This window comes from Salmo salar, chromosome ssa26 (assembly GCF_905237065.1).
Source record: "Salmo salar chromosome ssa26, Ssal_v3.1, whole genome shotgun sequence".
NCBI lineage: Eukaryota > Metazoa > Chordata > Actinopteri > Salmoniformes > Salmonidae > Salmo > Salmo salar.
The window spans coordinates 19,971,455-19,997,039 of NC_059467.1; the positions used below are offsets into that span (position 1 = coordinate 19,971,455).

Below are 25,585 nucleotides of genomic sequence, written 5' to 3' on the forward strand. Positions count from 1 at the left end.
AGAGGAGAGGAGAGGAGAGGAGAGGAGAGGAGAGGAGAGGAGAGGAGAGGAGAGGAGAGGAGAGGAGAGGAGAGGAGAGGAGAGGAGAGGAGAGGAGATTGTCCCTTTCTGCCTATAATGTTTCAACTTCCTGCTATTATAGCTTTTTTTCAAATGAGCATATGTGTGTCAGTTACTAAATGATTTGGTTTTAGAACAGGCACCAAGCTAAACAAAGGCATGAAGGATAGAGCCAAACGAGACAGCAGGACAGGCAGATATGAAGATACAGTGACATATAAGTAGTCTGACAGCATATTGTTGTTACTCTGAGGTAACGGTTAGCAGTATAATCTCAAATCCAGCTGGAGAGATCTATCCGGTACAGAGTATGACTGTTATGTGTGTGTCAGAGTGATCTGAGATGGTAAAAATGTAATTCATGTTCTAATTATAGTCAGCAGAGCAGGTTTTACACATTCTATTTAAATAGACACATATAATGTCCAGACATACACAACCCCTCCTCCAGCACTCCAATCCCTCTCCCCCCTCTTCCTCGTTCCCTCTCTCCGCTGGCCAGGCTACACTAGACATCTCTCCCTAATCAGCAGCCTCACCGCGCACAGACTGGTTGCCATAGCAATATGCTGGCTGGTCGACATGGCAACCACTCTGAGGTCCACTATTAAAATGATGAGAGAGAGAAAGGGAGGGAGGGAGGGAGGCAGACAGACTGTCCAAGATGGCGGGGGTGGGGGAAAGAAATATGGCAGAGCAAGAAATGGGAAACAGCAGAGAAAAATGAATAGGAGAGAGAGAGGGGGAAAAGGGAGGGGGGAGACGGGGAAGACGGAGGAGAGAGAGGGGGAAAAGGGAGGGGGGAGACGGGGAAGACGGAGGAGAGAGAAGGGGAAAAGGGAGGGGGGAGACGGGGAAGACGGAGGAGAGAGAAGGGGAAAAGGGAGGGGGGAGACGGGGAAGACGGAGGAGAGAGAGGGGGAAAAGGGAGGGGGGAGACGGGGAAGACAGAGGAGAGAGAGGGGGAAAAGGGAGGGGGGAGACGGGGAAGACGGAGGAGAGAGAGGGGGAAAAGGGAGGGGGAGACGGGGAAGACGGAGGAGAGAGAAGGGGAAAAGGGAGGGGGGAGACGGGGAAGACGGAGGAGAGAGAGGGGGAAAAGGGAGGGGGGAGACGGGGAAGACGGAGGAGAGAGAGGGGGAAAAGGGAGGGGGGAGACGGGGAAGACGGAGGAGAGAGAAGGGGAAAAGGGAGGGGGGAGACGGGGAAGACGGAGGAGAGAGAAGGGGAAAAGGGAGGGGGAGACGGGGAAGACGGAGGAGAGAGAGGGGGAAAAGGGAGGGGGGAGACGGGGAAGACAGAGGAGAGAGAGGGGGAAAAGGGAGGGGGGAGACGGGGAAGACGGAGGAGAGAGAGGGGGAAAAGGGAGGGGGAGACGGGGAAGACGGAGGAGAGAGAGGGGGAAAAGGGAGGGGGGAGACGGGGAAGACGGAGGAGAGAGAGGGGGAAAAGGGAGGGGGAGACGGGGAAGACGGAGGAGAGAGAGGGGGAAAAGGGAGGGGGAGACGGGGAAGACGGAGGAGAGAGAGGGGGAAAAGGGAGGGGGGAGACGGGGAAGACGGAGGAGAGAGAGGGGGAAAAGGGAGGGGGGAGACGGGGAAGACGGAGGAGAGAGAGGGGGAAAAGGGAGGGGGGAGACGGGGAAGACGGAGGAGAGAGAGGGGGAAAAGGGAGGGGGGAGACGGGGAAGACGGAGGAGAGAGAGGGGGAAAAGGGAGGGGGGAGACGGGGAAGACGGAGGAGAGAGAGGGGGAAAAGGGAGGGGGAGACGGGGAAGACGGAGGAGAGAGAAGGGGAAAAGGGAGGGGGGAGACGGGGAAGACGGAGGAGAGAGAAGGGGAAAAGGGAGGGGGAGACGGGGAAGACGGAGGAGAGAGAGAGGGGAAAAGGGAGGGGGGAGACGGGGAAGACAGAGGAGAGAGAGGGGGAAAAGGGAGGGGGAGACGGGGAAGACGGAGGAGAGAGAGGGGGAAAAGGGAGGGGGGAGACGGGGAAGACGGAGGAGAGAGAGGGGGAAAAGGGAGGGGGAGACGGGGAAGACGGAGGAGAGAGAGGGGGAAAAGGGAGGGGGGAGACGGGGAAGACGGAGGAGAGAGAGGGGGAAAAGGGAGGGGGGAGACGGGGAAGACGGAGGAGAGAGAGGGGGAAAAGGGAGGGGGGAGACGGGGAAGACGGAGGAGAGAGAGGGGGAAAAGGGAGGGGGGAGACGGGGAAGACGGAGGAGAGAGAGGGGGAAAAGGGAGGGGGGAGACGGGGAAGACGGAGGAGAGAGAGGGGGAAAAGGGAGGGGGAGACGGGGAAGACGGAGGAGAGAGAGGGGGAAAAGGGAGGGGGGAGACGGGGAAGACGGAGGAGAGAGAGGGGGAAAAGGGAGGGGGGAGACGGGGAAGACGGAGGAGAGAGAGGGGGAAAAGGGAGGGGGAGACGGGGAAGACAGAGGAGAGAGAGGGGGAAAAGGGAGGGGGGAGACGGGGAAGACGGAGGAGAGAGAGGGGGAAAAGGGAGGGGGAGACGGGGAAGACAGAGGAGAGAGAGGGGGAAAAGGGAGGGGGGAGACGGGGAAGACGGAGGAGAGAGAGGGGGAAAAGGGAGGGGGGAGACGGGGAAGACGGAGGAGAGAGAGGGGGAAAAGGGAGGGGGGAGACGGGGAAGACGGAGGAGAGAGAGGGGGACAAGGGAGGGGGAGACGGGGAAGACGGAGGAGAGAGAGGGGGAAAAGGGAGGGGGAGACGGGGAAGACGGAGGAGAGAGAGGGGGAAAAGGGAGGGGGAGACGGGGAAGACGGAGGAGAGAGAGGGGGAAAAGGGAGGGGGGAGACGGGGAAGACGGAGGAGAGAGAGCATCTCTGGAGCTGTGTGAGCTACCTAAGGCATTGTATTCAGCGCTCCTGATATAATGTGTCGCAACAATGCCATTAACCTAATGTATGACGTCATTTACTTTATGGCTTAGTATACATTTATACACATGAAAAATGTGTAGCTCTTCCTAATCTAGAAAAAAGATCGTAAACTAATATTGCGTTTTAAGAGCTACTTAGATTATTATCGCCAATATACTTTAGACATACCTGAAATAAGATATGAATAAATTCATATTTACAAAGTATAAAAAGTTTTATGGACTGCAGGGCCATTATGATGATCAACAGTGACACGTGAAATCTTTGTGGTAAAACGGACAAAGGGGTTGTCGTTTGCAGTCTCCGATGATTAAGTCTCCTATGATTAAGTCTCCTATGATTAAGTAACCTATGATTAAGTCTCCTATGATTAAGTAACCTATGATTAAGTCTCCTATGATTAAGTCTCCTATGATTAAGTAACCTATGATTAAGTCTCCTATGATTAAGTAACCTGTGATTAAGTCTCCTATGATTAAGTAACCTATGATTAAGTAACCTATGATTAAGTCTCCTATGATTAAGTCTCCTATGATTAAGTCTCCTATGATTAAGTAACCTATGATTAAGTCTCCTATGATTAAGTAACCTATGATTAAGTCTCCTATGATTAAGTAACCTATGATTAAGTCTCCTATGATTAAGTCTCCTATGATTAAGTAACCTATGATTAAGTCTCCTATGATTAAGTAACCTATGATTAAGTCTCCTATGATTAAGTAACCTATGATTAAGTCTCCTATGATTAAGTCTCCTATGATTAAGTAACCTATGATTAAGTGTCCTATGATTAAGTAACCTATGATTAAGTCTCTTATGATTAAGTCTCCTATGATTAAGTAACCTATGATTAAGTCTCCTATGATTAAGTCTCCTATGATTAAGTCTCCTATGATTAAGTCTCCTATGATTAAGTCTCCTATGATTAAGTCTCCTATGATTAAGTAACCTATGGAACGAAGACTAAGAGCAGTCACAGTCTCAGCACTCACTGCTCTGGCCCAACAACAATTACATGCTAGTCTTTAACACACTAACTCTCTTTGTACCCATATGCATGCAAACATATTAGATACATTGAGTTGTCAGACCGGGGTGCGGTGTGTAAAATGCTGCTGTCATTTCACACTACTAGTGAATACACCCAGCAGCCTGGTTCATATCCCCAGCCCAGCTCTGTCACTGACTGAGCCATAGTGCACTTTGCCTGAACTGGGGGAAATACACAAGGGCACACATCTATACGGCTATCAGTATAGATCTCTTTCTCCATCTTCCTCTCTCTCTCTCTCTCCTTTCCTCCTCTCTTCATCTGTCTCTTTTCGCTTTCTTCACCTCTATCAGTCTTTCTCTCCTCAAATTTTGCCTCTATCTTTTGGTCTCGTACTACCTCTCTCCCTCTCATTCTCTCTCTTTCTCTCTCTCTCTCTCTTTCCATTAATCTCTCCTCTCTTTCTCTTTGACTAAATCTCTCTGTCTTTCTTTGCCTGTATGTCTGAGTCCCTAATGAATTAAATATCATTCCATGAGGATGCTGCTGCATTAGCCAAACCCAATGGCATTTAGCTTTTTTCCTTTTGTGCGTGAAATTCCTTTATGAATCAGAGCCCTCCCCCGCCCGAGAGCCTTATGAAAGATAGCTCATTGATGTCCATATTGCGCCATCAGCCCGGGTTTCACTAGCACACCATTCACAAGCAATTAAAGTGAGCTCAAACAGAGTAAGAAAGTGCGTCATCCTCTTAATGCAATTAAGGAAGTGTGCACACACAGACGCAGGAGAACACACACACACACCCACATAGAGCGTACTGAGGAAAGGCTAGCAGAAAAGGTTAATTTGTCAGGCAACACAAGCCCTTGGCCTGGCCTCACCCTTCACAACTCCAAAACAAGAGAGGGATTCATCAGAGAGAGAAACACACGCATCATCATCAGAGTCGCTGCCTCTTTACTATCGCTCTAAAAAAACACCTTCCCTGGCGTGGATGCCTTCCACAGCAGCAGCTGACCACTGTTCCAATGACAGGGCTGTGGTCTGACACAGATTACTTTCACTGCGAGACTCAAAGTGGTCCAACACATTAGCCCAAGTCTCTGACATTCACAATTACAAGCACTGTCCGATCAATTAAAATCAGCACAGGCCTCATTAAAACATCCGTCCACTCTTCACTTAGACCAATTTAAGAAGTGAATGGCTGCTAGCTCAGGGGCCATTTTGCCTCTGCAGATGGATGCCTTATTATTTATGGCTAGAAAGCCCTGGCTCCATCCAGCCCACCCTCCCGTGTTGGTGATGGGGGGGAAAGTTAATGTGGGTGTTGCGGCGAGGGCGTCCCACAGCCCCACCACGTCAGACAGCTGGGAAACAGCTTCAGAAAGCTCACTACTCATTTCCCTCACTTTAGCATCTCATCTGGCTACTGGAGACGGCCTGCTACTGCCTCCTCCCCTCCACAGCTTCATTAACATTCACCAGGCCAGCCAAGCCAAGCCAGGCCCAGCCAGGGAATAGGCCCAACCGGAATGGGCTAGGGGAATCAGAGGTATCAGAAGGTATGCTTCTGCCGTTCCTCACACACACGTCACATACAGATATCCCCTTGACAGAGGCATCAGTGCGTGTGTGCACACAGTGGTATCTTTTGTTGGACATAATTAGTATTGATCTACCCATTATGGTGTATTATGCACCAATTGGATTTCCCTAAGTTTCAAGTCAAGTTCATTGGCTGGTAAGTGCCTGGACATAAAGCTCCACACTTAGCCAGAGTACAGCATGACGTAGCTGACCCACTGGTCTGACACACACACACACGCATGCACACACACACACGCACACACACACACACACACACACACACACACACACACACACACACACACACACACACACACACACACACACACACACACACACACACACACACACACAATGAAGAACAACAGGGCACTTTACTACCAACACAGACTAAAATAGGTTTTCCTAAAAGTGTCTAATCAATGGAATCACTACAGGAGTAGATAACAAAGAGGGAATTGAACATTGAATTGAGTAAAGGAAAATCATGAGTGTGTTCAGAACAAACTGAGGAGATCAGTAATGAGCAGGCATGTGGCTTCCTGACAGGAACAGAGGGCCTCACTTTACCTTAAATAATGTACAAGACCAAGAATTAGGCAAGCTTCCTCAGTGCAATTTAACAATGAATAAAACTTTTGTATTCACCCCTGACATACAGTAGTCTCACTAACGGCACTAAGTAACATTCAAAGGACAAAACAACTTATGTATGTCTTTTAGGAGGCTCATGGAGGGATACAGTAGCATGGACAGGCGCTGGCCAGTAGGAAGGGAGGGAGATCATGTTTGTACAGATTCAATTAGAAATTGCAAACAAAGCGGGGCCTTGATGGACCAGAGTAATACAAAAGCGCAGCAAGGCCCTGTGACAGCAACCTATTCATTAACGCTCTTAACTATTTAATCAGACCCCCATCCCCAGAACCCTAAGATTAGTGCTACAGATACAGACAGACAGACAGACAGACAGACAGACAGACAGACAGACAGACAGACAGACAGACAGACAGACAGACAGACAGACAGACAGACAGACAGACAGACAGACAGACAGACAGACAGACAGACAGACAGACAGACAGACAGACAGACAGACAGACAGACAGACAGACAGACAGACAGACAGACTGGGAAGTACTCAGAAGTAGAGAAGGTACGTCAGGCCATGTACACTGAATTATAGTTATCCTAATGTGTCTGTGTGTATCTGTGGACTGTGTATGTTGTCATGACAATGCCCACAGTGTCTGAGCAGGCCTGGAGGTGGGTTTGTTATGAGAACTCTCTCCTTCTTCCGTCCCCCCTAGGGTGATGTGCTACAGGGGGGAACATGTTATCTGTACAGGATGAGAGTAGGGAACTAAAGCCAACAACAGTACCCTCTGGTGCTCACAGCCCTCCTCAATTAGTCCCCAGCTGGCCCTCCCTCCCCGAGCAGGGAGTGGCCAATTTATCTACCACTTTTTAATTGGGAGAGTTTCTACCCCAAACCCCTGATCCTCCTGTCTATCCCAAAGACAGCCTACCACACCCCCATCCCTGGACTAGGATATCAGTCTTCATTTAAACCATCTCTGGAAGCATTAAATGGAAATCAATCGTGTAAGTTTAGCAAATAGTTAATTACTGCTGGGCTTCAGATTGATCTGGAGGGGAGTGCTGGCAGCTGAGCCATTTGTCTCCTTCATCTGCCATTAAAAATGAGAAAAGAAGGGAAGAGAGGGAGAGATGGAGAGATAGTGAGAAAGAGGGGATCATGGGTTAGATGTTGGAGAAGAATAAAGGAGAAGTCGATGAGGGGTGAGGGTGTGTTAGAGGAATGGGGTGACACACACACACACACACACACACACACACACACACACACACACACACACACACACACACACACACACACACTTAGACTACACACACACACTTAGACTACACAATACACACAAACAGACTTAGACTACACACACACTTAGACTACACACACACACTTAGACTACACACACACGCACTTAGACTACACGCACACACTTAGACTACACACACACACACACTTAGACTACACACACACTTAGACTACACACACACGCACTTAGACTACACACACTTAGACTACACACACACTTAGACTACACACTACACACACACACTTAGACTACACACACACTTAGACTACACACACACACTTAGACTACACACACACACACACACACACTTAGACTACACACACAAGCACTTAGACTACACGCACACACTTAGACTACACACACACACTTAGACTACACCCTACACACACACACTTAGACTACACACACACGCACTTAGACTACACACACACGCACTTAGACTACACACACACACGCACTTAGACTATACACACACACTTAGACTACACACACACACACTTAGACTACACACACACACACTTAGACTACACACACACACTTAGACTACACACTACACACACACACTTAGACTACACACACACTTAGACTACACACACACACTTAGACTACACACACACACACACACACACTTAGACTACACACACAAGCACTTAGACTACACGCACACACTTAGACTACACACACACACTTAGACTACACCCTACACACACACACTTAGACTACACACACACGCACTTAGACTACACACACACGCACTTAGACTACACACACACACGCACTTAGACTATACACACACACTTAGACTACACACACACACACTTAGACTACACACACAAACTTAGACTACACACACACACACTTTATAATTAGTCTTGATTATTTTTGTATTACTCATATTGCATTGCAGGTAAGACTCATCATTATCCTGATTTTGCACAGAAAAGGGAGTGAAATAAAAACTTCATTTGTAAAGATCCAATATGATTGGTGCCAGTAACAATGTAACAATTACTATTTTGTCAGTTTAAGAGCTTTGGGAAAAACACCTAATTGCCTCCGTCTATTCTCGCTCCGGTGAAATGTTCCTTTATGCATTAATTACTAGAAATGAAAGCTTTATCAAACCATCTGCAAAACACAAAAGTATCTGAGTAAAGACAGCCCTTGTTTAATGTCAATGTGAGTTATTAGAAACCCCATGTTAACACTATAGAAAAAGAGAAGAGCTGCTTAACACGATGCAAACCCTAGTTTATCACAATTTGCACTGTAAACAACATCCTTAAACATCCATGAATTAAATATTTTATAAGCGTGCGGTAACAAAAACAGATAAAGATTAAAACAAGCAATTCTTTCAGTTTCTGGCTTTGGTAAGGCAGGCCCTCAGTGTGATTTAGTGAGGAGTAAATCTAAGAATACGCTGATAGCATTCAGACCCATGCTGCTGGATCTGGAAGCTGTACATCTCTCAAATGACTGAACACTGATGACTAAAGAGTTCTCGGATCCTCCTGTAATCCTGGCCTGGAAGAACCATTTCTCTTGGCTTCCAAAGATATGTCACATCACTCCCAACAACAAATAGACAGCAGACGCCCCCACTCCTGCCGCTACAATGAGCTACTTCACTGCAGCACGCCAGGGCCTACCGCTGCCTCTTTAACCCTGCCCCAGCCCACCACCATACCACCACACCACCAACACTCTGACACCAAATGTAAAGTCCAACTACCCCCCCAAATCCCTCCCAATTATAAAAGGTCCTTGAGTTGCTGTTTCCACCCTCTCTCCATTCTCTCTCCAGTCTCTCTCCAGTTCCTGTCTGATTGCTGAGTGTGGGCTGAGCGGCACAGGTAATCACATGCAAAGCACCGAGGACCAAGAGGGGCCTGAAAAACAATACTAATCCAAAACACAAAAAAGAAACTAAAGGGGGACTCCTGCACCACAATTACAGGCCATCCAGTCAGGCCCCTGCTCTAGCCAGCACTCGAGGGCTGCCGTGATTTCCGACAGAAAAGGTTATTTGTTTTTATTGGAGGAAATAGATGCTGGGTGGCTTTAAATGGCACAGTAACGCGTGGGTGTTGAAGGGAGGCCTGCTGACCTCGCTGTCCCCAGGGGCCCATTGCGAAGCCTGTGGGTCGGACGCGTCGAGGCCATCACGTACCCTCTCCCCCAGCCTCTGTCTCCTACTGCTCATGCTTGACCCCCAGGTCACTGCAACTCTCTCTGGCCTTGAACTCAACCTGGCCTGCTCCCCCTCCCCCCGTCACTGCACTCTCCCCTCCAAACCCACACCCATTCCTCCATCAAAACAGAAAAGCTGCAGCACCATAGCTTCTGATATTTCTACCACTTCACTATCTTCCTTTGTGAAGCCACAAGTCAGCCATATGGGATATATTTAAGACTTTATTTCCAAAATCCTATATCTGCAAATTTTTCACATTTCTGTTTTTTCATCACAAATGATTGCTCATGGGTACCTTCATGTGGGTGTAAAATGTTGCTGTTCTCAGATGTTTAATTCATGTACTGAACAAAAATATAAATGCAACATGCAACAATTTCAACGATTTTACTGAGTTACAGTACAGTTCATATAAGGAAATCAATTGAAATAAATAAATTAGGCCCTAATCTATGAATTTCACATAACTGGGCAGGGACGCAGCCATGGGTGAGCCTGGGAGGGCATAGGAAGATGGCCCAGGCCCAGCCAATCAGAATAGTTTTTCCCCACTAAAGGGCTTTTTGACAGACAGAAAAACTCCTCAGTTTCATCAGCTGTCTGGGTGGCTGGTCTCAGACGATCCCACAGGTGAAGAATGTGGAGGTCCTAGGCTGATGTAGTACATGTGGTCTGCGGTTGTGAGGCCAGTTGGACGTACTGCCAAATTCTCTAAAACAAAGTTTTAGGTGGCTTATGGTAGAGAAATTAACATTAAATGATCTGGCAACAGCTCTGGTGGACATTCTTGCAGTCAGCATGGCAAACTTGAGACATCTGTAGCATTGTGTTGTGTGACAAAACTGCACATTTTAGAGTGGCCTTTTATTGTCCCCAGAACAAGGTGCACCTGTGTAATGATCATGCTGTTTAATCAGCTTCTTGATATGCCACACCTGTCAGGTGGATAGATTATTTTAGCAAAGAAGAAATGCTCACTAACAGGAACGTAAATGTCACGCCCTGACCTGAGAGAGAGGGTTTGTTTCTCTATGTGGTTAGGTCAGGGTGTGGGGTGGGCATTCTATGTTTTGTATTTCTTTGTGTTGGGCCGAGTATGGTTCCAAACCAGAGGCAGCTGTCTATCGTTGTCTCTGATTAGGAACCATACTTAGGCAGCCTGTTTTTCCTTTGGGTTTTGTGGGTAGTTGTTTTCCGTTTAGTTTTAGGTACCTGACGGAACTGTCTGCTGTCATTTTTTGTTTAATTTGTAAAGTGTTCATTTTTGCATTAAACTACAAGATGAACATATTCCACGCTGTACCTTGGTCTACTCATTTTGATGCTTGTGACAGTAAACAAATTTGTGCACAACATTTTTGAGAAATAAGCTTTTTGTGGGTATGGAACATTTCTGGGATGTTTTATTTCAGCTCATGAAACGTAGGACCAACACTATGTTTAGATTTTTGTTCGGTATATATTTTAGATGTGTATGAAAATGTTTTTTTTTTTGTTGCAATGTCTATATATCCATTGTTTAGCTGGAATCAAATATTCATGTCCTCTATATTTGACTGTCATGTGGTCAATAAGATGAATCTTAAGATGAAGGCACTTACTATAAGTTGCACATCTGCTAAATGACTAAAACGTGAAATGTATTTTTTTTTTACATACAGATATTACTGTATTGAATTATAAAAAAAAATATATATATCACCATCAAGTGATAGATTTTACACAAATACATGTATGTCATTGAACAACCCCATGACATGATTAGATAGTGAAAAAAACACACCAATCTCTTTCATAATAAAAGTAAATGTACCAATGTTTCTAAAAATGAATATAAAGCAGTTTGTAATAAAACTCTTCATATATACATCTTCCATATAAACAGACATGTAAAAGTAATATTTATCATTGTGTCGCACTAGAAATGTAGTGAAACATGTAGATATTTTTGAGCCAGCCTCAGTATATACGTGGGAGCTCCAAACAGTACAGAGTAGAGTGAGCCTAGCAGTCTGTGGCCATGGTTCCTGCTCTTGGTCCTGCCCAGGCTTGGATTCTGACCCATAAATCTCATCATTCTCAGGAATTGTGTGTGTGTGTGCTTGCGTGTGTGTGTTGGTGTGTGTCTGCTCTCCAGCCCGTCAATAGCGGCACATGTGAAAACATTTCCAGTGTGTGCAGCGGCTGCGTGTTTCCTCTGCTCTGTGTAATGACCGTCCACATATCTCCCGTCACGAGCATGTGCCTGCTCTGCAGATCCAGGGAGGAGACGAGAAGAGAGGAGGAGAGAGGAGGGAGAAGTATGCGGCCATATTTGCCTTTGTGCTGTGCCGCCGGTGTGTGTACTCTGCTGTGTGTGACGTTTGTTCAGCATGTGTAAGCTATGATCTGCCTGCTCCTGATGAAGTGCTCTTTAAAGTCCAGTGATAGGCTGTGAAAGGCAGTAATCAGAGACGCATGCTTTTATTTGCTAACCAGATACACTTCATAACGCAGAGTGTGTTTGTCTGCATGTGTTCAGCCATTATTTTCTGCACATGTTTAGTGGTAATATGTTTATGTGTGGACTGGTATATTTCTACTGTCATTTATGCCTGATGTGAGAGTCAAATGTGAGCGTGAAATGTATGCGTGTGTATATATGATTTGTGTCTATGTGCGCATCTTCCGTGACGTGGAAACATGTCCTGTGTGTGTATGTGTGTGTGGGTCTGTGTGTGTGTGTAGTCCACAGCCCTGCTCTGCTCTCCTCCTCATCAGTATTCAAGGCAGGTGGACTCCCGCTCTGACCCACAGCTCAGTACCTAATGGAGGGGCTGATGGGAGCCTGACGACGGCCACAAGGTCCCGACACACACGCACGCGCGCACACACACACACACACACACACACACACACACACACACACACACACACACACACACACACACACACACACACACACACACACACACACACACACACACACACACACACACACACACACACACACACACACACACACACACATTACCACATAAGCAAGCGACATAGATAGGAGTACACACAAATACACTCACATAAACACACTCTAGAGTCCCCTTTAAGTACATACTATGTGCTCTGGACACATTGCTGCCCTAGTATCAGGGTAAATTGATTACATTGGCCATTTAACATAGGTTGTTTTTCTTTTCTTCAATACGCCAGGGATGCAATTTGATCAATTTTGTCACCTCTCAGAGTTATTGAGTAAGCAATTATACCGCAGGGTATGGTTCTCTCCTGTTGTGTTGATTCTGCTGCTGCTGCTGTTATTGTTGCTTTACCTTTTGCCTTTAATTGCCTCAACAACAAACTTTCCCAGCGAACCACTGCCCCTCTAAGTTGATTGCCAGGAAGTGCAGGGAATTAGAAAATGTATGTCACACCAGGGTCAGTGCATTAGAGCATGGCTCTGCTCACATAAACTATCAGAAACCTTGTTTTCTTTCTACAATATCACAGAAACGGTGTCCCCACCTTTGACTCTATTGAAGAAAATGAAAATGCAATTTTGAGTTTATTTATATTTCTTTTAGAGCCACTTATAGCCCAACGTTTTCCACCACTAGACCCTACAGCACGTTATTTTACTGCATTACTCTAAACCTGTGGATGACTTCACAGTGTATATTAGGAACGAAGGAGCACAGCCTACAACACACACTCCAGGAGCAAAAAGTTAACTCCTTGAGATTACTAAATACCAGACCCAAGCACCTAAAGCCAGAGGTTCTCACAACAATCCCTTTCCAGCCTGCCTCTCCTAACTCCACTCCACTCACCTCATCTCTCTCGATCCCTCTCTCTTTCTCTGAGGCCTGGACAGATCCCCTGCTCCCTGTCTTAGCTCTAATACAGTGGCCGTGTGTCTGGGCCTGCTCTCCCTCTCTCCTCCTCTCCCTCCTCCTGAACGAGGGACACAGAGCTGACAGGCTGTGACCCAGGGGCCTCGGGGGCTCCCAGAGAGAGGGGTAATGGGCCCGACCCCACCAATGTGCAGCACCCTTGGCACTCCCGGGGCCGGCGGCAGCTTTGATCCAGGGGCCCCCGCTCGGGTCTCCTGACGCCCGGTGAGGAAATTCGCAGGAACAACTGGAAGAGGCCTGTGTTTATTCAGCTCCCTTTAATGAGGAGGGAGAGGGATTATCAGGGGCCTGGATCTCCCCGAAAAAAAAGAGAAAAAGAAAACTGCTGCTCCAGATGTTGTTCTACCTTTGGCCACTTCAACAGAGAGAGAGAGAGAGAGAGAGAGAGAGAGAGAGAGAGAGAGAGAGAGAGAGAGAGAGAGAGAGCGAGAGAGAGAGAGAGAGATGATGAGTAAAACAGAGTTAGAGAGAGAGAGAGAGCGAGAGTGAGTGAGAGTGAGAGTGAGAGCGGGAGACAGACAGACAGAGAGAGAGAGAGAGAGAGAGAGAAAGAGAGAGAGCACGAAAGAGAGAGATGATGAGTAAAACAGAGTTAGAGAGAGAGAGAGCGAGAGTGAGAGCAAGAGACAGACAGAGAGAGAGAGAGAGACTGTTTGGAGGGGGAGAGGAACCCCTTTATTTATATATTTCCACGTGTTTTCTTCTTTCTTCACCATGTCCAGATGTGGGAGCTGGCTGGCCGTCTCAGGGTGAGCCTAGAGGAGAGCAGCGGGGGAGAAGGGGGCTCTGGAGGGGGGCCGGAGTTCTGAGGGGCCTGCCGCTCTGGAGAGCCACAGGCATGTGATTTTTGGGAGAGGGTGTAGGTTACCCCCGCTCTCCAGCGTAAGCTTTGCTTTTAACAATTTGTGCTGTCTTATGGGGAAAACGCAGCTATTTCCTGAGCCAGTAATACAAGCTCTAATGTGTTATTTTTGCTGTGTCTTACACATAGCGTTATTGTAATTCTAATTTAAGCACGAGAAAGTGACGCTCATGCAGACATATGAGATCTTTCACACAGGGGCAGAAGCATAAGCATGGAGTTAGATGGACAAGTCACCCTGGACATGGACACAGGTGGTCTGGGGGGAGGACAGAAACTACTCTGTATCGTGACTCTACCTGTAGACAGAGACAGACAGACCTAGCCTGACCAGACTACTGTAGACCAGCTATTGACCCCCAGCCTCAGACAGCTGACCTGATCAATACTCTCTATTGTCAACTCATTGAGGAGGGGATTAGGGGCTGGCCACTGGTCACACAACGCCATACACAGAGGTCAGAGGTCATTTTGACTGGACGGTTTACATGTGACTTACATGCACACGCTCTGCTTAGTTAATCGTGTCAGATGAGGCAAACACTGCAGTCTGGCAACACCGCTTACTTCCCAAGTGTTATTGACCTCTCCCTCCCCAATCTGCACAGTCAGACTGGCCTTAACCCCCCCCCAGTCTGACCCTTGAGCTATGACCCTGCTAACCTTTCCAAGTTCAAGGCTAGGTCACTGAGGCCAGGGAGTGATAAGGAGAAGAGAGGTGCCCCACTCTGTGACTGTCTGGGAGAAGACAACACTAGAGGGCCATATGCTGGGGCTGAGCACCATGGACATACAGGGATCTGCATGGTCTGAATCTCAAAGAACAGAAAACAAACATGAACAGGCTGGAAATGAAAGGGCTCTGGAAAGGATGTCTCTATCCCTCCACAGATCCCACAAAGAAAATACCATATGTGTGTGTGTGTGTGTGTGTGTGTGTGTGTGTGTGTGTGTGTGTGTGTGTGTGTGTGTGTGTGTGTGTGTGTGTGTGTGTATGCGTGTGTGTGTGTGTGTGTGTGTGTGTGTATGCGTGTGTGTGTGTGTATGCGTGTGTATGTGTGTGCGTGTGTGCGTGTGTGCGTGTGTGCGTGTGTGCGCGTGTGTGCGTGTGTGCGTGTGTATGTGTGTATGCATGTGTGCGTGTGTGCGTGTGTATGCGTGTGTGTGTGTGTGTGTGCGTGTGTGCGTGTGTGTGTGTGTGTGTGTGTGTGTGTGTGTGTGTCTGCTCCTACTATTACTCTTTGACAGAATGATTCTCGTCTCCATCTGGCTCCTCTTTGAGAGAGCATGCAGGCCCGTTCATTTACAAGTCTTCCACTTCACAGCCATAAAACTACACTTGAGTGGATTAATGAATACAAATACATAAAACAGCACTTCATTGGTGTTGATTAGTAAAACCACATAATGCAGACATCTAATTAGGAGAGATTGCATAAACATCTGTTTGTTACATTAAAGCATCTTGAAATTTCGCATAAAAGGGAGCCTTGTATTTATATGATAATTACTTCTAGCATTAAACACAGTGGGGCTTCGACATTAACTATTAAAAAAGTTGTTGTTGATTATAATGAATCTGTGCCTCAGAGGGCACCAGAAGAGCCCTTAGTGAAAACAGGACATAGCTGGATGCACTGCCATTTCATCCACCATCATTATCATGGTGACACTGCTTTGGCAAAGTCAACTCACCTTTTTGCATTTTCTTTTCAATTGAGACATTACATTTCATTGTAACATCCAACTAACAATATTTCAACAGACCCTCATCAATGAAATATTCACTTAATTGATAATATATTATGAAGTGAATATTTCATCAATACTATTCATTTGTTAAATAATAATTACCATTATATCTTTAAGCAATTTGAGTCACATGCTAATTACTACTTTCGTAGTAGAATGTAATTTTCTAGGGGCTGATTAAATACTCTAAGTTATTCAATGCATAAGAAACATTTGAAATTAAAAAATGATGAATTCATACAGTGTGTGACTATAAAGTTGAACTGAAGGAACATGTTACAATGATTGCAAGGCAAAACCTAATTTAATCGATTCTTTAAAAGTACAGATCACACGGTAATAATTCCACGCCACAGATGCTTTGGCGTGACAGAAGACTTCATGGTCAGCGTCTGTGATTTTTACCTGTAAGTTGTCCCCACCAAAGTCACATTTTGAGAGAGGTGGCTCTCCATTTTTTATCCCTAGTCTTGTGTGAGTGACAGAGTGCTGGAATGGCATACGGCAGGTGGACACAGTATCCAGATCAATACTGTAATGGGTTTCTGCACATCCACTGTCATGAAAGAACACTCTCCACCAAACCAACTGTCCTCTCCGCCTCATAGTGGAGTTCTCTAACTAAATGCATTGAGCAAGGTTAAAAAATGAAATAAATAATCATCAGACAAAAATTGAGTTTTTTTGAAGTGCTCACAGTGAAATTCACACTGAAGATGAAAAGAAAAACATGAATTTGTGAGGACACACTTACCGATTGTTGCCGTGGTGTTACCAGGAACCTTCTTCACAGACCTGAAAGGCACAAGACGAGATAATCATTATCCTCAACCTTCAATCGAATATGAAATCCAATTTGATTTCATCCATTTCAATCACTGTCCTCGTAGAAAACAACAAGCCACAATTGTCATTTTGAATCATCAGCTTTCCGATTCGCATACTTTTGTAAACGTTCTTCTTACTGACCAATAAGGCCACACTTAACACAGAACAGGGCCTTGTGTATGAATGGGCCTGTGCTACATGAGCTTGCAAATGGTATTATGACCACATTCTTCATATACGTACATGTCTGCTAGCTAAGCTTGTCTGCTGTTTTTTAGTGGGTTTCATTTCAACCCAGAGGCTAGAAAAGGAAAACTTGTAGACATTATATGCATAAAGAACATTTTACAAAAGGAGGGGAGAACCTCAGCAGTGAATGTTTAATACCATCCCTCCTCCTGCCTTTGATTTTCACGTCATTTTCATATCACACATATGACAGAGTGCCCGAACGTTCAATTCAATATATTTAACCTCATACACTTGAATTTTCCTTGTTGAAATAAAAGAAAGAACATCTAATCAGCAGCCTTTCAGGAAATAAACTATACAGACCACAGAGACTGTAGCTGTACCTGTACCTGTACATAACCATTCTGACTCCACTGCTGTGGCATCTAAATATTTTACCAGCAAACATTGAAATTAACCACACATTTGTTTAAACACTATTCCTTTCATTCCTAGTGAGAGGCGGGGCCTAGCCTCTTCCGGACAGTCAATCCCTGACCCGTGGCCTGCCACAAGACAAGGGGAGCCATGCCTCTCTGTTACGGCTGACTCCAGGTCAGTGGATTACATTCTGGTTTTGGGGGGCTGCTGATTCCGTATGCGTTTTAATAAGGGGGTAGCAGAGTAGCAGGCTGCAGGTCAGGCAGATTTACAAGCCCAGTGGAGGGATGGAGAGACCTGGACTGCTGTCTCCTCTGGCCTCCAGCTTCCCCCTGCACCATTACACCAGAGTGAGATATAGTGGGTTATTGATCCCAGTGCCACTTCATTTCGCAATAACTATTACACGATATTCTCCCGGCCGCGTGTGGCCCCTGATTTATGCTGCCCTGCTATTTGCATTAGCAGTAAGTGTTTTTCTATATGGACTGAGCTGAGCTGAGCTGAGCTGAGCTGAGGAGGGTCTCGCCACCACACCAGGAGACACACACACACGTTCCATACCATACCTGACCTGTCTAGACGCTTTCTGATGCTTTTCTTCTACAGCTATGGACACTTAGACGTACTGTACACCAGACAGAGACAGGTGAGTTAGTTGAGATAAACTACTGGCACAAATATGAACTGAGAGAGAGGAATACATCTCTGCTTTCCTTTGAGGTGTTTCTCTGACCTTGAGGTGGCTGTTGTGTTTTTGACTGCCCCATGCTACTCACTATGGTCCTGGGAGACTATCACGATGGCTGCTCCTAAGCACATGATTCTTATAAGGTACATAGCCACCACATTATGAGAGATCTTTTTGTGAGAGATATTTTGGATTAATTTGGTTTTGTTGTGGAAGGGGGTAGTATTTTCCCCTCGCCGATAGAGGTGGTGTGCAGCCAGCATCTAGATAGATGTACATACACTACATCGTCAAACATGTCATTCCAAAATCATGGATTTGGTCCCCCCCTTGCTGTTATATCAGCCTCCACTCTTCTGGGAAGGCTTTCCACTAGATGTTGGAACATTGCTGTGGGGACTTGCTTCCATTCAACCACAAGAGCATTAGTGAGGTCGGGCACAGATGTTGGGCAATTAGGCCTGGCTCGCAGTCGCGTTCCAATTCATCCCAAAGGTGTTCGATGGGGTTGAGATCAGGGCTCTGTGCAGGCCAGTCAAGTACTTCCACACCGATCTCGACAAACCATTTCTGTATGGACCTCGCTATGTGCACGGGGGCATTGTCATGCTGAAACAGGAAAGGGCCTTCCCCAATCTGTTTCCACAAAGTTGGAAGGCCAGAATCCTCTAGAATGTCATTGTATGCAGTAGCGTTAAGATTTCCCTTCACTGGAACTAAGGGGCCTAGCCCGAACCATGAAAAACAGCCCCAGACCATTAGTCCTACTCCACCAAACTTTACAGTTGGTACTATGCATTAGGTCAGGTAGTGCTCTCCCGATTCGTCTCGAACTACCAGATGGTAAAGCATGATTCATCACTCCAGAGAATGCGTTTCCACTGCTCCAGAGTCCAATTGCGGTAAGTTTACACCTCCCCAACTGACGATTGGCATTGCGTGTGGTGATCTTAGGCTTGTGTGAGGCTGCTCGGCCATGTCAACTCATTTCATGAAGCTCCCGACAAACAGTTCTTGTGCTGACATTGCTTCCAGAGGCAGTTTGGAATTTGGTAGTGAGTGTTGCAACCGAGGACAGATGATTTTTACGTGGTACATGCTTCAGCACTCGGCAGTCCCGTTCTGTGAGCTTGCGTGGCCTACCACTTCACGGCTGAGCCGTTGTTTCTCCTAGACATTTCCACTTCACAATAACAGTACTTACAGTTGACCGGGGCAGATCTAGCAGGGCAGAAATTTAACAAACTGACTTGTTGAAAAGGTGACATCCTATGACGGTGCCATGTTGAATGTCACTGAGCTCTTCAGTAAGGCCATTCTACTGCCAATGTTTGTCTATGGAGATTGCATGCCGGTGTGCTCGATTTTATACACATGTCAGCGTGTGTAGCTGAAATAGCTGAATCCATTAATTTGAAGGAGTGTCCACATACTTTTGGCTATGTAGTGTAGCATTCAGTGGTGCTGCTGTGAGAACCAGGGAGAGAATGGCAGGGCTAGCATGACATTGGTGAAAAAGAGTCCACAGTGTGCCACTTAATTACAATAGAAACCTCTCAGTTGGGGAGGCCCTCGCCATTCATTAGATGCTAAAAATGTATTGAGTGAACAATGATACATAACAACAAGCATATTGGCATCAAAGTGAAAACTATTATTGGAAAGAAGATCTAAGTTTAATTTGTTTGTACAAAAAACCTTAAACAAGAAAACAAGAAGGTAAAGAAATATTAGTTTGTTAGTAGGCTCAAGAATGTAAGTCATAGTATAGTAAATTATTCTATGCTCAGCATAGTAAAAGTATAACTATTAGTGTGTAAACGTTCTATAGTAATAGTGTAACTATTGATGTGTAATAGTTCTGTAGTAATAGGGTAACTACTAATGTGTGTTAGTTCTATAGTAATGGTGTAACTATAGTTGTGTAATAGTTCTGTAGTAATAGTGTAACTTCTTGTGTGTAATAGTTCTATAGTAACAGTGTAACTATTGGTATGTAATATTTCTATAGTAACAGTATAACTATTAGTGTGTAATAGTTTTATAGTAATAGTGTAACTATTAATGTGTAATAGTTCTATAGTAACAGTGTAACTATTGGTGTGTAATAGTTTCATAGTAATAGTGAAACTTTTGATGTGTAATGTTCTACAGTCATAGTATAACTATTGGTGTGTAATCGTTCTGTAGTAATAGTGTAACTATTGATGTGTAATAGGTCTGTAGTAAAAGTGTAACTATTGATGTGAAATAGTTATATAGTAAAAGTGTAACTATTGATGTGTAATTGAAATAGTGTAACTATTGATGTGTAATAGTTCTATAGTAATAGTGTAACTATTGATGTCTGTTAGTTCTGTAGTAATAGTGTAACTATTGGTATGTAATATTTCTATAGTAACAGTATAACTATTAGTGTGTAATAGTTTTATAGTAATAGTGTAACTATTAATGTGTAATAGTTCTATAGTAATAGTGTAACCATTGGCGTGTAATAGTTCCATAGTAACAGTGTAACTATTGGTGTGTAATAGTTTCATAGTAATAGTGAAACTATTGATGTGTAATGTTCTACAGTCATAGTATAACTATTGGTGTGTAATCGTTCTGTAGTAATAGTGTAACTATTGATGTGTAATAGGTCTGTAGTAAAAGTGTAACTATTGATGTGAAATAGTTATATAGTAAAAGTGTAACTATTGATGTGTAATTGAAATAGTGTAACTATTGATGTGTAATAGTTCTGTAGTAATAGGGTAACTATTGATGTGTAATGGTTCTATAGTAAAAGTGTAACTATTGATGTGTAATAGGTCTATAGTAATAGTGTAACTATTGATGTGTAATAGTTCTGTGGTAATAGTGTAACTATTGTTGTGTAATAGTTCTATAGTAATAGTGTAACTATTGATGTGTAATGGTTCTATAGTAATAGTGTAACTATTGATGTGTAATAGTTCTGTAGTAATAGGGTAACTACTAATGTGTGTTAGTTCTATAGTAATGGTGTAACTATAGTTGTGTAATAGTTCTGTAGTAATAGTGTAACTTCTTGTGTGTAATAGTTCTATAGTAACAGTGTAACTATTGGTATGTAATATTTCTATAGTAACAGTATAACTATTAGTGTGTAATAGTTTTATAGTAATAGTGTAACTATTAATGTGTAATAGTTCTATAGTAACAGTGTAACTATTGGTGTGTAATAGTTTCATAGTAATAGGGAAACTTTTGATGTGTAATGTTCTACAGTCATAGTATAACTATTGGTGTGTAATCGTTCTGTAGTAATAGTGTAACTATTGATGTGTAATAGGTCTGTAGTAAAAGTGTAACTATTGATGTGAAATAGTTATATAGTAAAAGTGTAACTATTGATGTGTAATTGAAATAGTGTAACTATTGATGTGTAATAGTTCTATAGTAATAGTGTAACTATTGATGTCTGTTAGTTCTGTAGTAATAGTGTAACTATTGGTATGTAATATTTCTATAGTAACAGTATAACTATTAGTGTGTAATAGTTTTATAGTAATAGTGTAACTATTAATGTGTAATAGTTCTATAGTAATAGTGTAACCATTGGCGTGTAATAGTTCCATAGTAACAGTGTAACTATTGGTGTGTAATAGTTTCATAGTAATAGTGAAACTATTGATGTGTAATGTTCTACAGTCATAGTATAACTATTGGTGTGTAATCGTTCTGTAGTAATAGTGTAACTATTGATGTGTAATAGGTCTGTAGTAAAAGTGTAACTATTGATGTGAAATAGTTATATAGTAAAAGTGTAACTATTGATGTGTAATTGAAATAGTGTAACTATTGATGTGTAATAGTTCTGTAGTAATAGGGTAACTATTGATGTGTAATGGTTGTATAGTAAAAGTGTAACTATTGATGTGTAATAGGTCTATAGTAATAGTGTAACTATTGATGTGTAATAGTTCTGTGGTAATAGTGTAACTATTGTTGTGTAATAGTTCTATAGTAATAGTGTAACTATTGATGTGTAATGGTTCTATAGTAATAGTGTAACTATTGATGTGTAATGGTTCTATAGTAATAGTGTAACTATTGATGTGTGTTAGTTCTATAGTAATAGTGTAACTATTGATGTGTAATAGTTCTATAATAGTAGTATAACTATTGATGTGTAATAGTTCTGTGGTAATAGTGTAACTATTGTTGTGTAATAGAGTTCTATAGTAACAGCGCAACTATTGGTGTGAAACAGTTCTATAGAAATAGTGTAACTATTGATGGGTAATAGTTCTATAATAGTAGTATAACTATTGATGTGTAATAGTTCTGTGGTAATAGTGTAACTATTGTTGTGTAATAGTTCTATAGTAACAGCGCAACTATTGGTGTGAAACAGTTCTTTAGTAATAGTTTAAATATTAGTGTTTAATAGTTCTATAGTAATAGTTTAACTATTGATGTGCATTAGTTCTATAGTAAAAGTGTAACTATTGATGTTTAATAGTTCTACAGTAATACTGTAACTATTGGTGTGTAATAGATTTTAGTAATAGTGTAACTAATGGTGTGTGTTAGTTCTACAGCAATAGTGTAACTGTTTATGTGTAATAGTTCTGTAGTAATAGTGTAACTATTGATGTTCAATTGTTCTATAGTGATAGTCAAACTACTGATGTGTAAAATGTTCTATAGTTGTAGTGTTTCTATTGGTGTGTAATAGGTCTGTTGTTATAGTGTAACTATCAATGTGTAATAGTAATATAGTAAAAATGTAACTATTGATGTGTAATATTAATATAGTAACAGTGTAACTATTGATGTGAAATAGTTCTGTTGTAATTGTGTAACTATTGATGTGTAACAGTTCTGTAGTAATAGTGTAACTATTGATGTATAAGAGTTCTATAGTAATTGTTTAACTATTGATCTGGAAAATTTCTATAGTAATAAGGTAACAATTGATTAGTAATAGTTATGTAGCAGTAGTATAAATATTCATGTGCAATAGTACTGTAATTGCAGTGTAACTAGTGATGTGTAACAGTTCTGTAGTAATAGTGTAACTAGTGATGTGTAACAGTTCTATAGTAACGGTGTAACAATTGTTGTGTAATACTTCTGTAGTAATAGTCAAACTATTGATGTGTAAAATGTTCTATAGTTGTAGTGTTTCTATTGGTGTGTAATAGGTCTGTTGTTATAGTGTAACTATCAATGTGTAATAGATATATAGTAAAAATGTAACTATTGATGTGTAATATTAATATAGTAACAGTGTAACTGTTGATGTGTAATAGTTCTGTTGTAATAGTGTAACTATCGATGTGTAATAGTTCTGTAGTAATAGTGTAACTATTGATGTGAAATAGTTCTGTTGTAATAGTGTAACTATTAATGTGTAATAGTTCTGTAGTAATAGTGTAACTATTGATGTATAAGAGTTCTATAGTAATTGTTTAACTATTGATGTGGAAAATTTCTACAGTAATAAGGTAACTATTGATTAGTAATAGTTATGTAGTAGTAGTTTAAATATTCATGTGCAATAGTTCTGTAATTGTAGTGTAACTACTGATGTGTAATAGTTCTATAGAAATAGTTTAACTACTGATGTGTAATAGTTCTATAGTAATGGTGTAACAATTGTTGTGTAATACTTCCGTAGTAATAGTCAAACTATTGATGTGTAAAATGTTCTATAGTTGTAGTATTTCTATTGGTGTATAATAGGTCTGTTGTAATAGTGTAACTATCGATGTGTAATAGTTATATAGTAAAAATGTAACTATTGATGTGTAATATTAATATAGTAACAGTGTAACTGTTGATGTGTAATAGTTCTATAATAATAGTTTAACTATCGATGTATAAATGTTCTGTAGTAATAGTGTATCTATTGATGTGTAATAGTTCTGTAGTAATAGCGTAACTATTGATGTGTAACAGTTATGTGATAGTAGTATACATATTCATGTATAATAGTTATATCATAATAGTGTAACTATTGATGTGTAACAGTTTTATAGTAATAGTGTAACTGTTGATGTGTAATGGCACTTAAGTAATAGTGTAACTATTAGTGTTTAAAAATTCTCTAGTAATAGTGTAATTATAGGTGTGTATTAGTTCTATAATCATAGTGTAACTATTGATGTGTAAAAGTTATGTAGTGGTAGTATATATGTTGATGTGTAATAGTTCTATAATTGTGGTGTAACTATTGATGTGTAATAGTTCTGTAGTAATAGTGTAACTATTAGTGTTTCATAGTTCTATAGTAATAGTGTGACTACCTGTGTGTAATAGTTCTATAGTAATAATGTAACTAGTGATGTGAAATAGTTCTAAACTAATAGTATAACCACTGATGTGTAATAGTTCTATAGTAATAGTGTAACTATTGGCGTGTACTAGTTCCATAGTAACAGTGTAACTGTTGGTATTTAATAGTTCTATAGTAATAGTGTAACTATTGGCGTGTAATAGTTCTATTGTAATAGGGTAACTATTGATATGTAATAGTTATGTAGTAGTAGTATAAATATTTATGTGTAATAGTTCTATAACAGTAGTGTAACTGTTGATGTGTAATAGTTCTATAGTAATAGTGTAACTATTGATGTGTAACAGTTCTATAGTAATAGCGTAACTATTGATGTGTAACAGTTCTATAGTAATAGTGTAACTATTAATGTTTAATGGCTCTTTGGTAATAGTGTAACTATTAGTGTTTAATAGTTCAAAAGCAATAGTGTAACTGTTTGTGTGTAATAATTCAATAGTAAATGTGTATATTTTGGTGTGTACTAGTACTGTATTAATAGTGCAACTATTGATGTGTAAAAGTTCTGTAGTAGTAGTATAAATATTGATGTGTAATGGTTCTATAGTAATAGTATAACTACTGATGTGTAGTAGTTCTATAATAGTAGTATAACTACTGATGTGTAATAGTTCTATAGTAATAGTGTAACTATTGTTGTGTAATAGTTCTATCGTAATACCGTGACTTTTGATGTGTAATAGTTCCATAGCAACAGTGTAACTATTAGTGTTTAATAGTTCAATAGTAATAGTGTAACTATTGATGTGTAATAGTTCTATAGTAATAGTAGAACTATTAGTGTTTAATAGTTCTACAGCAATAGTATAACTATTTATGTGTAATAGTTTTATGGAAATAGTGTAACTACTTACGTGTAAAAGTTCTATAGTAGTAGTTTAACTATTAATGTGTATTAGTTCTATAGTAAAAGTGTAACTTTTTATGTGTAATAGTTATATACTAAAAGTGTAACAATTGATGTTTAATATATCTATA

The 25,585-nt window shown here is 42.2% G+C and overlaps 1 protein-coding gene across 2 annotated transcripts in view; it reads right to left on the reverse strand.

Moving 5' to 3' along the window:
* LOC106587324 (zinc finger homeobox protein 3) overlaps positions 1 to 25,585 on the reverse strand; it is a 411,964-nt gene that overhangs the window by 237,174 nt on the left and 149,205 nt on the right. For both annotated transcript variants that reach the window (XM_045709036.1, XM_045709037.1), the window contains one exon: positions 16,903 to 16,943. The gene's annotated coding sequence lies outside the window, so the exon portion shown is untranslated. The remainder of the gene's footprint in view (positions 1 to 16,902; positions 16,944 to 25,585) is intronic.